Below are 14,056 nucleotides of genomic sequence, written 5' to 3' on the forward strand. Positions count from 1 at the left end.
GAACATTCTCATCACTGAATGTGACCTTGTTTTTTGTCATTTGGATGTGCACTAACATACATATAATGGAAAACAGCTCACACAGAATCTCACTCATGGTTGTGTTTATATTTATTTTTCCATCACCTGATTGGGGGCATTTTATGTTCACTTAGAAAACTTGAGCGTCCATCGCAGCATGTCAAATGTGAGTGTGACTCGTGTTTGACAACATCACTAAGATACAACTGCAAAAAGAGCTGTCAAACTCAACAGACTGCTACAAAGAGCCTGTCAACCTGCTTCACTGCTTATGTCTGTGTGTGTGTGTCACCTCGCACCCTCCCTCAGACAAGTGCATTTACTGCGGTAATTACTTTTAATTGTGAGTATTCACCAGGGCCCGTGAAAAAAAAAAAAAAAAAAAAAAAAAACATTAGTGCTTAATCAAAGAAGTTAAACACCTAATCCATAAAGCTCCCGACTGAACAATAATAGAGCAGCAATGCAAATTAAAACATATCTACAGATATCAGTGTTTAGGATGTCTCAAACAAACATGAGACAGCTAATGGGGAAAATATGTTCTCTTTTTGCTAAATTGTAAAATTATTTTATTTTATTTTTTATATATAAAACAAGAAAAACAAAATGCAATGTATTTATTATATTTTTTAATAAAATATTATTTAATCAATATCAAAAGTAGATATATTCATTATGTACTAGTTACATGAATTTTAAAAATTTGTGCTAACTTAATTTGATGTAACAGACCAAGCCATATTTTAATTGATGTATATCAATTTATCACATTTAAATTTTTACTCGCCAGACTTTTGACAACATGTAAGCATAATGCAACTGAAAATTATCATTTGTTTTCATATACTGTATATGATTTCACACAATATAGTACGCAAGATTGTACATTTTATTTTCATGTTTCGCTTTTTTACACATTTTAGCATGTGTACAAATGTAAAAATTTCACATTCTATCAATTTATATGATGTAATGAAATTGCATTTTTAATACTGATACAAGCTGTTGTCACTGTTTGAAATCTCATACAAATTAAAAGGTTGGAAAAAAGGTTGTTCTACTAATAATGAAAATAGAATTAATAATAAATTATAAAAATAACAATTTAAGTGCTACTATATCAAAACTACTATGCAAAGAAAAAAAGAAGAAAAAAAAAGAAAAACACTTTTACCAAACCCTAGCATAGATTTGTTAAAGATTTGTATTTGTTAAATACTTTCATATTTACAGTGTTTTCTGAAGTTAATATATTTCACAATGTATGATTGTACCTTTTAAATATTTATGTATTTACACATTTATTACACTTACTACATTCCTACATTTTGTAAGATGTTTGTTTATATGCACTTGTGTGATTTGCATTGAGTTTCCACTGATCTGTATAACAAGCAATAAATTTGTACTGTGTCTTTAAGAGATCAGCTCCATGAGCAAATGTTTACGGCTGAATGAATGCAGCACACATTAACACATCCGTGCAATGTATGATTAGAAATAATGTTTTATTTGTATCTTTTTGATCATCAACTGACTGTAAATAATAGAAAGGATTTTAAATGAGACATGAAATGAAAATGGGGTGTCTGGGTCTCGTCTTTGGATACAAAATACACGGGATGAAACAAAAGGAAACTTTTACTTGTATAATGTGTATGACTTGCTTGTACAAAAACTGTACTCGTACATGTTCTCAAATTCAAATCTACATGCACTCGAGTTTTGCAGCACTTTTACCTTCTAACTGACGTCCAACAGGAGCGTTACTGGTCTGTAATTATGCTTTAAAATGGAGAATGTTGTGAAAATTGACGTTGTTACATGCAATGTCAATGCCATTTCACGGCTGAACTAAAGCGATGGTGACAGCGCAATCATGACAGATCCGGCCCCACTGCAACTAAATAGAGTCCTCCAGGATGCACTCACGAGACACAACACGCTGTAAAATACGAGACTGAATCCAGCTTCTTAATCTCCAGCTTCTTATTCAGTAAAAGGATAGCAGTGCTCAAGTTCTTCTTCCTCACTACACAACTTAACCTCTGGCGAGTAAAGTCTGAATATTTACTCACCAGTGGCTAATAAAATACATATTTTAGTCACATAGTGCGAAATTTGGTAATTTGTGAGTAATTTACTTGTTATGTAAAGGGCTATATATGTATAGCCAATGGCGTTCAAAAGTTTGGGGTCAATAAATCATATTCTCTACATGTGTCGTAAACATGAACATTTTTGTCAGTTCATGAGAATTATAGCCTTCATTAGTTATTGTTTCATTTAACACACACAGACGTGCACACACACACATACACACAAAGTAGACATAACAATAAAAGGAAATTAAAAACAAAAACGCACAAAAAAAAATAAAAAATGTTGGGGACATTTTTTTCTCTCTGGCCTCTTTTCTGTGTAATTTTGGTCTCTCTCAAGTTTGACATCAAAAGATCTAGAAATTGTTTCTCCCTGACAGTTGTGTAGTCTGTAATCATTAATCAGTCTTGCAACATGAATGTCTTCAGGGCAGAGAGCACACAAAAGAGCTGCTGCTGAGCTCTGATGTGGAGCAACCAGCAGAAAGACAGAGAGAAAAACAGACATCTAAACAAGAAAGAAACAAGAAAAAGACCAAGCCACAAAAATAGCTCCCTCAGAACATACTGAGACTTTCCACGAGGAGCTGGCTGACGGAGAGGGAAAGAGGTGGAGTTAGTTAGTTGGTGGGTTAGAAGGTTATTTTGTTTTTATATTTGTCAGTCTGTAGCTGTATTCCAAGCCTCGCTGTCTACTATCTACACAGGCAGCATCCTAACTGAAACGGCACCTCATAAGTGACTGATTTTAACAGCAACATTTTTCTGTAAAGCTGCTTTGAAACGATGTGTGTTGTGAAAAGTGCTGTACAAATAACCTTGATTTGAAACGCTTTACATAGTCAGCTGTACAAACAGCACTCCTTACGTGAAGTGCACTAGAGACTCGACTCTCAGTAGAGCGCAACAGTGCCCGCCTACTTTTTAGCCATCTTGGTTCGTGAAGCATTTTTTTGCCTTGAATTTTTTTCCATAGGGATTTCATAAAATCCTTCATAACAGAGTTATACACCATAAACCAAACCAACCAGCTCTGAGGTGAATCACAACATTACAAACTTTGATTTGAAGCAAAATGTTTTTAAAAAAACAAAGGTACAAGACTGTGTACTTAACGTCTTTAATGAGGGAATGAACTACAATCCCATGAAGCATTGCAGATGACATAATCAAATTAAAAACTATGGATATATGTACAACTTTTGATTTAAAGTTGTTTATTATAAATATAGAAACAAATATATTTCAATTCTATTGCAAATTATTTAGACATACAAATATAAAAGTCATTTTAGAGTATAGGGAGAGCGACTCGATCGTGTCATTCACAGTGAGTTATTGGAGTGGGCAGTGGCTGCAGAGCTATTTTGACGCACTTTGTTGGCCGCGATGGACTCTTCACATGGCGCATAGCGGTACAATCTGAGGGCAATAACAACCGGTATCGTATTCAGCCATAGCGAAAGTGTCAAGAGAGTTGCAGCAAACTACTCTTCTAAAATAACACCAATGATTACAACAAATGTGATATTATTTTGTAAATGCAAAAAAAAAAAAAATCTCAGTAATGAGCTCTGGTAAGTTTAAATACATACAATATGAAGCTTGCAGAGTGACTGAGCATTGCTGTCCTGTTGTGCGAGTCAAAGTGAAAATTATATTATATATACCGAATAAATGCAATGAAATGAACTAATATTGACCACTATTAGACCGTATTATTAAAATATGGCATGCCGTTAATTGTCATACTATACTAACTTATAATATCACAGTGATATACTTTATTTAGCAAGATGGATAAAAAATAATTGCATGTGTAATTGTATAAAGTCAGAAACAGGGAGTGCTGGTCAGATATTGCTTGTGAACTCACTCATTGTGGTCAATAACTTTAAATTCACGTTGTTAAACCCCTTCACCTTTTGACTGAATGAAGCAACAGCTCTGTGTCTCAAAGTCTGATGAATATTGTCCAGTGCCATCCACAAAAACTCCTGTAAATAATGCGTGTAAAAATGAATGCCCCCCCGAGTCACATTAACAATATTTATCAACGTAAATAACGGAGACTGACCGATTAACAACCTCAGAGCGCATGGCAGGTCTGTCTTTAAAGGTTTATTATAAGTTATCGTCAAAAAATTATTTGCCTATGGAAAACATTAATGAGATTTTTACTTCCGGAACCAGACTGTTGCACTTTATTAATTCTAGCAATTTGATGTTAGGATATTGCATGATACTCGTATAAGCATAAAAATACTGGGTGAAATTTCAGTGTTAAATGAAATGAATGAAGTATTTTAGTAAGTATAAGTCTTACATTAGCTTTGTGTGAGAAACAGCCTGAAATTCGAGTCATTATCCAATGATAATCATTGTTCTGTTCCTCACTCAAAAATCATCATATGACTTTGGAAAACGAGTCATATGGATCATTTTTTTTATGATATTTTCATGACTTCCATCCTCTAAGAATTATTTGTCTGCCAATCACTACACTAGTTTGGACCCAGCTTTTTATATATTTGTCATCTACTTTAATAACCACCCCATCACCCAATACACATAGTCTGGGGCAGAATGAAATTTGAGTATCTAAAACCTCACAGATAAAATTCTGGACTTTTAACCAGAATTCTTGAATCTTAGCACAGAACCACAGAGCATGGACCATGTCTCCATCCTCCAACTGACATCGCCAGCAGATCGGTGTGTCTTTTAAACCAAGCCTAAACAATCTAGAGGGAGTCCAATAGAAACTATGCAAAATCTTAAACTGAATAAGGCACACCCTTGCATTTTTTTTAAAATTCTTTCCCACTCCCCATCCTCCAATACCAAGTTTAAATCTCTTTCCCATAATCTCTTAAGAGTTGTTAAGGCCCCGTCACCAAGACTCTGTATCAATGAGGAATATTACACTGAAGCTTCATGCCCCTTTCCAAAGGCCGTGAGCACCATACAAAGAGTGTCTGCAGCTTTAGGGGGTTGTGTACTACCACCAAAAATAGTATAAAGTAAATGGCGTAAATGTAAATACCTGAAAAACTGAGACCTAGAAATCCCAAATTGCTGTGTTATATTTTCAAATGATCTCAAAGCTCTGTTTTCATGAAGGTCACCAAGTGTACCAACACCCCTCTCCACCCATTCTTTCCAGCAAAAGGGGGACATGTAATTTGGGGTTCAGCCATTAAGCTTGAAGAAACAATTGGTAAAGTATCAAACATACAGGAACATACATCATTGAAAATACAGGATACCTTTGTCCATTCTGAATGTAAGTGTGAAATAATGGGATGCATTTTTACTTATCTAGGCAGTTTGATAGAAATACTTTGCAACGGTGAGATTGGGGCAAGGACCGTTTGTTCAATGTAGTACCAGGGAGGAGCTATCTCAGATGGAAGAGACCAATGGGGCCAAGTGTCTTAGACCATAAGCATAGTATTAAAACAAAATTTTGGGGTGGCCTAAACCTTCTTTGTCAATTGGTCTTGCAACTTACTGAAATGCAACCGAGGTCATTTACCATTCCAAATAAAAGACTTAGCTATTAAATAAAATTGTTTAAAATAAGAAAGAGGAACTTCTAGAGGGAGAGACTGTAGTAGATAATTCTGGTTGACTTCCTGTTATGGATGCTGCCGGCACACTGCATGAGTGTTTGTAGCTTGCTAGCCTGCTTAGCATTGCTTATTCTTATTCTTATACAGTACGTTCATCATTTTATCCTTTGCTATTTTTCCATGTGCTTCGGGTTTTTACGCTTTTCTATTGTTTCAACTGCGTGTATTTTACCGCATGCACCCGTTTTCTCTCTTTTTTCTTTTCCCGCTTGTCTACATCTCGCGTCTCGACTGCGTGCATTCGTTTTCTCCACTGTGTTTTACACGGATTATTGCATCAATTTCAACATCTGAAGATCAGGTACCACATCGAACCACATTGATCACAAACCCTCGCTGCTCAATAACAACCATAACAACAACAAACAATTGTGGTAAGTCATGGCATCCGCTCATGTTATTACTTCCTTCACTGCATGCCACATGTTTACTATAGCTTCTTCCATCAGCATTGAGGGATTCACATGTGATAAATGTAAGGAATTAGTCATGCTGACGGAGAAGTTTAATGAGTTAGAGACATGCATCCGAACACTAGTGGAGGTCAGTGAGAAAGAGAAGCCGGTAGATACTGTTTCGGATGTGGGTAGTACAGCGAGCAACACACACACTTTGGTTCCGGCTATGGAGCCCCCGCAGCAGGGCGTTTGGGTGATGTCTTGGCAGCATATTCGCTCAGCAAAAGCGATACCACTCTCCCGTTCCTGTTAGGGTTTCCAATCGATTCTCCCCACTCAGTGAGGCACCCACTAAGAATCATTTTGAAATCATGTTGAGCCTTAATAATTGGTGATTCTGTTGTAAGGAACGTGGAAATAGAGACTCCAGCCACCATTGTTAAATGCATTTCTGTAGCTCGAGCAAATGACATCAGATCATATTTACAAGTGTTAGCTCATGCTAAATGTAGATTTTCTCAAATTGTTATTCATGTCAGCAATAATGATATCCGGCTTCGCCAGTCGAAGATCACTAAAGATAATGTTAAAGAGGTGTTTGAACTTGCAAAAACTATGTCAGACACTGTAATATGCACTGACCCCTCCCTGCTTGTTGTGGTGACGAGGTTTATAGTAGATTAGTGTCACTGAACGGCTGGATGTCTGAGTGGTGTCCGGAGAATAGCATAGGATTTATAGACAATTGGAAGAGTTTTTTGGGGTAGACCTGACCTGCTAAAGAGAGATGGACTCCATCCCTCCAGGAAAGGTGCTGCTCTCCTCTCAAGTAATTTGGCTCAAAGATTAATAGTGATAGTATTTGACTAATTGGGGCCCAGGTCAGGAAGCAGACAAACTGGTTAATCCAAACATCTGCTATAGCTGCCTTGAGACATCACACAGGTCACATAAACTACAACACATAGAGACTGTATCACCTAGATATCATATAGAGACTGTGTCTGTTCCCTGAACTACCAACACAAACCCCTCACTAAATCATTTAGAAAAAATGTGATTAAGGTCAAACTTGAAAAACAAAAACAAAAAAATTGTTAATGCATGATTTTCTGTAAAGCTGCTTTGAAACATTGTGTGTTGTGAAAAGCACTAGACAAATAAAAATGACTTGACTAGATTGAAATTTGGGGATACATTTCATTTTTATAACACTGACCTTACCTGCCATAGACAAATGTAGTGAAGCCCACCTATCAAAATCACACGAGAACCTTTTCATTAATGGGTCAAAATTAACTACAACTAAATCTCTCAAATTTGCTGGAAATAAAATGCCTAAATCCCTAATGCCTTGCTTGGGCCATTGAAAGGCACCAGGTTGAAAAGCTCTGGTAGGGCAATTTGCTGTCAGAGCAAGAGCTTCCGATTTAGAATAATTCACCCTGTATCCTGAAAATGTGGAGAAAAAATGTATACTTTTAAGGGGGCTAGGCATAGGTCTACTGGGGTCAGAGACAGATAATAATATATCACCTACGTAGAGTAGAAGTTTATGCACCACACCACCTGCTACAATACCAGGGAAATCATCCTCTTTTCTTATTGCGGCTGCTAATGGTTCCAGGGCAAGACAGAACAATAAAGGGGAGAGGGGACAACCTTGCCGGGTTCCCCTACAAAGACAAAAATAATCATATAATAGTATGATCCGCCCCTAAGAACTGCCTTAAGCACTTCCCATACAACGCCCACAGAGGACACATTGGTTTCTACATGAACATTGACTTCTGTCTTTAACATTTGTTGAAATGCTGGGTCCTGCAGAAGGGATGTATTAAAGCACCATCTATATAATTTCTTTTCTCTATATGCGGCAACATCTCTAAACACAAAAAAGCATGATCTGAAACTAAAATATTCCCAATTGAGCAGTCAGTGGCAGATGGAATAAGTGACTTAGATATAATAAAATTTTTTTTAAAAAATCTTATGAACTGATGAATAAAGGTCCAAGATGGATTCAGAAGTCTAAGCCTGTAATCCAAATCTGTAAAACCAAGATTTTTAAACATCCTCTGTGGTGTCAACATTGCTCTAAAGAGTCTACACACTTTTGCATCACTATGATCGAGGACTGGATCCATTAAAAGATTGAAGTCTCCCCCTAAAATCATATCATAGAGGATCCCAGCTGCTTGTAACTTTCCTTCAGGGTCTATAAAAAAAGTTCTGAGCATCACGTTGGGTGCAAAAATATTAGACAAAATAAATTTTGCCCCTGCATTTCAGACAAAACAATAATAACTCTTCCTAAATTATCTTCAATCTGTTTTGAGACAATAAAATTTTAAATGCTTACTTATCAATGTAATGACTCCCCCTGCTCTTACTTGAACCAGCACCGCAAAACACATGCCCACCCCATTCCCTGCCAAGTTTTTCAGCTTCCTGTGCAGAAAGGTACGTTTCTTGAAGGAACACTATATAAAAATTTGTACACTTAAGGAAAGATACAACCTTCCTTCTTTTTGTGTGGTACCCTAGCCCATTAACATTTCACATATAGAGAAACATTTTACCTATATTAAAGTGTGACATATTGACATGCAAAGAAAAATTGTGCACCCAAGGCTAAATTATATAGACCACAATTCAACATTGATATAACAATGAAACCCTGAACAACCCACAGAACAGAAAAAAACAATGCACTTCAACCTCATGCATTACAGTCCCAACTGGTGTCCATCGCTCGGAAATCCGGCGGTCCAGGCACGCTTACAAGATTTTCGGCGACTTTGTTGCTACCAGATTGCTCAAGTCTGGTGATTTATATTTATATATATATATGTACACACATACACACACACTACCGGTCAAAAGTTTTGAAACACTTATTCTTTATTATATTTATTTTTCTTCACATTTTAGAATAATAATAAAGTCATCAAAACTATGGAATAACATAAATGGAATTTGGGAATTATGTTGTGACTAAACAAAATCCAAAATAAATCAAAACTGTGTTATATTTTAGCATCTTCAGAGTAGTCACCCTTTGCCTAGAATTTGCAGACATGTACTCTTGACATTTTCTCAACCAACTTCTTGAGGTATCACCCTGGGATGATATTTAAACAGTATTGAAGGAGTTCCCATCTATGTTGGGCACTTATTGGCTGCTTTTCTTTATTATTTGGTCAATTTCAGAAACTTTTTTTTTAAACATTTTTTTTTATTACATTTTAGTTTTGTAATGAAATAAATGAATATGGTGACACAATTATATTTTTGTCTACAAAACTAATTTCAAACATTTAAGCATACGCCTTCATATCAAAAAGATCATGAGAAACATTTCAGTCAAGTGTTTCAAAACTTTTGACCGGTAGTGTATCTCAGCATACTATGACTGGTTTAATTAAATCAATTCTTTCTAAATTTTTCTTTATTCAAAAATAAATAAATATATGTAAAACAGTGTTAGTGCATTGTTATTATCTCGTCTGAAGTACCTGTATAATTTACTTTCATCATATTTTCGTCAAAAGTATGTTTTAATTAAAACCGTTCGATTATCGCTATGATGCATCTTTTTCATCTCGTGTATGTTAACATGAAAAATGTCAAAAGCGTTTCTATTAGGGAAAAGTTCATCTTACGGGTTTCTTTTTATGTGTGTACCTCTGTGAGAACTCAACCAAGGCTGACCGTAGCCTAGGCTTGGAAGCCGCGGGGAGCAGACAATCAGTCACCATCCATCACAGAGGGGCAGAATGAGGAAGGACAAATAAAGCAGCGAGGGGAATGGCAGCTCCACGGAGGCCGTTGGCTTTGGCTGGGGTTTGAGCTCGGAGAGCAGTGGAAGATGAGGAGACTCAAATTAAAGATGTGCCGTCAAACCAGAAGAAATCCTTCTCATCCTGGACTCTTCAAGGGGATTTTTGGGGGAAAGCAGAAGGAAGGAACTTAAGGAAAGGGAGACAGCACTTCAGCCGAGCCACAAGTCAGACAGGAGGGTCCATTTTCCAAACCTCCATAACCACAGGACGCCTCCGAAGTGCTTCGATGGGGAGCGCGCACTGTAAATACCACTGGAGATGCTGCTAATTCAAACACACCCATTCATTTCATACCAGCCGCTCTTAACCGTCAGACGTCTGAGTATCTGGCACCCAAAGTACAAGGAAGCTGTACAGAACCTGTGGCCAAAGCAATAACTCGCTTTACTACACAAAAACATTTGCACAAACAATTCCCCCCACAGGCAGTAGATTTATGCTGGTTTATTTGAGGTAGCACACACTTCCATAAAAGTGACCATGTTGGTATGATCTGCTAAAAATAGAAAAAAGATAAGTAGGGCTGGGTGATAGAGGTCGACCGATAGTGGATTTTGCCGATATCGATAACTAAGGTGGTGGGAAAGTTCGATAACCAATTAATAGGCCGATAGTTTATAAAATTGATTTTTAGAATGTAAAATATATATATATATATTATTCTTTCCTTACTTTGACAGGCACAGACAAAGAGTCCTAAATTAATCAAATCTAAGATGCAGTTTATTGTTTAACCAAAATTAACCAGAAAAAAGATTTGGTGCACTGCCCAGGACTTTTAAGAATAAACAAGCCCTTATATAATATACAATAAAATATTCCCTTCTATTTAGCATTGGGAACTCAGATGAATTTTAGTGAGCCAGTTCTCTCGGATGATCCATGTAAACTTATTAGTTTACTTAATGATTCACTTGAGCCCCACAAGGGTTGCACGGCATACAGGAACTAACGAAATATATCGAATCCAAACCAATTAAAACAGTACGATATGTAGCTAATTCCGATACCATAGTACAGTAGGCTATATTGCTACTAGAAAATTTTTACGGGATGTGACGTTTTTGCGATGAAATCAATGACATTGACAAATTCAAAAATGTAATCAAAGTGCCGCACTGCTTTGTCTGTGAACGTGTAGCTCTGAGATTCCAGCTCACAAGCATTTCAGCATTTTATGTGGAATTGGAAGATTGTTAAATACAACCGTCAAAACACGGAAAAACTCAAAGGTCCATCAAAATAAAAGTTCCGCTAAAATTAAAGCTCTATTCAACTGAATGCGTGAAATTGAAGACATTACGGCAGAAAAAATATTACTACTGTTTATAAAAGTTTCTTTTTTTATTAAAATTAGTAGCAATAATACTACTGATACAATCATTTAATATTAAATGGTTGTATAAATTAGTTATTATAATTATTATTTTTATCTGCAAGCAATATCACAAAAGCAAGTATACTGAAAATCAGCACACAGTGGGAATCAATCAATACTGGGAAGCTGTGTTGTACAGCATTTTATTTGACCAAAATCTGGTATCGTACCGAAGCCAAAATGTTGTTATTGGAGCAACCCTAAGCCACACAGCCTTAAATGGACTTTGCCTTCTTTACTGAAGTTAAATATGTATTATGTAGAAATATGTATCCTTTTTCAGTGGAGGAAAACGCTGTTCCAGTGTGGACGAGAGCTCCAAACAGTGAATTCAATTCGTTTTCTGATGTAAATGGATTAGTATGGACGTGGCTCTTAGTATGTGTTCTCAAACTTGTGAGTTGTCACAAAGGTAGCAGGGACAAAAACTGGGCTACAGGAAAGCCCGACAGCTGGTCTTTAGGAAATTTAATTGGTTAAATAAAAAAACGACATTACCGCAAACCTGATAACGTTTTATTTTATGCTGTCAACAAAATAATACTGAATATATCATAAATATTCAATATATCACCCAGCAGCGCTAGGTCTGAATAATGCTTTCAGCCTAAAGACCTATAACAAACTCCAAATGATATACACGCATCTTCATTTCTGATTTACACTTGGCCTTCAACATTCAGCCATCTCTGGACATTGGCTTTAAACACACACAGTGGGACATATGGATTCCAGGTGGATTACACAGCAGACTGAAGCCAAAGGCCGTCTACTCAATGAGCTCATCATGAGGGAATGATAACACATCCACAGCAGATCAAAGCTGAGTCGAGAACATTAAAGCCAGAGAGAACATGCAAAGCTAAAATGTTCAGCACCCTCAAAAGAGGGTTGCCTCATTCCTGCATCTCCTGAGAGCGAGAAACACTGCCGCTCACACACTTTATTCCACGCATGCAAATACACAATGTTCAAAAATAACTCTTCTTAACACCCTCATGGTCAAATATTCTGCTGAGAGAGATGATTCAAGAACTGGTATAGATCAAACACGGCTCTCGGTGATGAACATTTGACGATTGTTCGTGATTTTGTACATGGTCTACTAAAAAAAGGCAGTACTGTGGGTGGTTTAACTGCACTGTAGGAAATAACATACTACCACACTACTCTTACCATTTCTGCAGTATATAGTATGGATACTGTGCATGAATTTTCCATATGCGTAGAATACCTGGATGACATACCATGTGACTAAATGTGATCTCTTAGACTATGATCTGTCCTGTGACAGTCAGGTTTGACATAACAATGCTCAGATTCATGTACATATCTAATCAGTACATTACCAAGTGTATGTACAACACATCTGGCTGGAAAATCCATCCTCCCCACCCACTCACCAACTTTTTTTTCTCAATTCAAATTTGGGTGTAGTTACTGCATTTTGCATTTGTAGAGCAGTGTATCCATTTCCATTGTGATGAATGAACCAGATTATCAGCTGCAATTTTTTTTAATCTCCTACTGACTAATTATTTGTGCAGACTGCCAAAAGGAAAGACATTTCTCCACAAAATTTCATTAAAAATCAGCGATGCACTGATGCATTGTCTACAGTTATTTATCGGCCAATTATTGACCAAATTAAAACCATCTGCAAACCAGTCATAAGAATGAAAACGGCGATATGAAAGACTGATGGTTTATTTAGAATTATGTACATTTATTACATTGTATAAAGTTTAAAATATTTTTTTTCTGTGTGTAATATAAATAAATACCTACTAGAATAAATGAAGTTCGAAAAAGTAAAGATGCCGAATGCACAGTATGAATCTTTAATGTTCTATCATAAATGTTAAATTGTTTAGGAAGTGCAAAAATGTTTTAGAAGTGCAAAATAACCTTTGCCCCACATCAAACGTCATGTAATCACTGTTTTTTTTTAAAAAAAAATTTATTTGCATTTAACAAAAATACATATAATATGAACAGAGTGGGGTGTTACGCACAAGGCTGAAGGTTAATCTTTATCTTTTATTGTGTCTCTCTTAAACTTTTGTCCTGTCATGTGTTCAACAAATCCAAACCATGTTTAATGGAAATGATTTGTTGTTAGAACTATAAAATAGCTTTTGTGCCTTTTGGTACATTTTTTAAAAGCATAAATCCTAAGCAAAACCATGTTCTTATGACAAAATAAGGCGAGTAAGTGGCAAAATCAGTATTTCATTTGCCAAAAATGTTCATATTGGTGCATCCCTATTTAAAATGCAAAACAGATATTTTTATTTAAAACATTTGCAGACAGTGCTACACACTTTGTTTTTGTTTTTTAAGTAGTTTTCCCATATATATATATATATATTCAATAGGGATTTTCAAAAGGTTCATTAAAGAGTTCTAAGATATGAATGAAATCAGCAAGCTTCGAGGATTACAACATTTACAAACTTTGATTTTAAAGGTGCACTTTTTTTTTCATCATTAAAGATTCTAACTGTTAAAGAAATGAATTGTAATTTTGAAACACATGTATACAATCATTATCAATAACATGAGGTGAAGACTCCAGTCATATCAGTAAGCAGTAAGCTGTTTAACCAGTAAGAGGGTCCCCTCACAGGGATGCCATGCTGGGATCACATGACTAGCCAAATACTACTCACTT

At 36.1% G+C, this 14,056-nt stretch overlaps 1 protein-coding gene across 3 annotated transcripts in view; it reads right to left on the reverse strand.

Moving 5' to 3' along the window:
* Window positions 1–14,056, reverse strand: part of LOC127450321 (centrosomal protein of 112 kDa-like) — a 291,075-nt gene that overhangs the window by 154,333 nt on the left and 122,686 nt on the right. The window lies entirely within an intron of this gene.

Source organism: Myxocyprinus asiaticus, chromosome 13 (genome assembly GCF_019703515.2).
Source record: "Myxocyprinus asiaticus isolate MX2 ecotype Aquarium Trade chromosome 13, UBuf_Myxa_2, whole genome shotgun sequence".
Lineage (NCBI taxonomy): Eukaryota > Metazoa > Chordata > Actinopteri > Cypriniformes > Catostomidae > Myxocyprinus > Myxocyprinus asiaticus.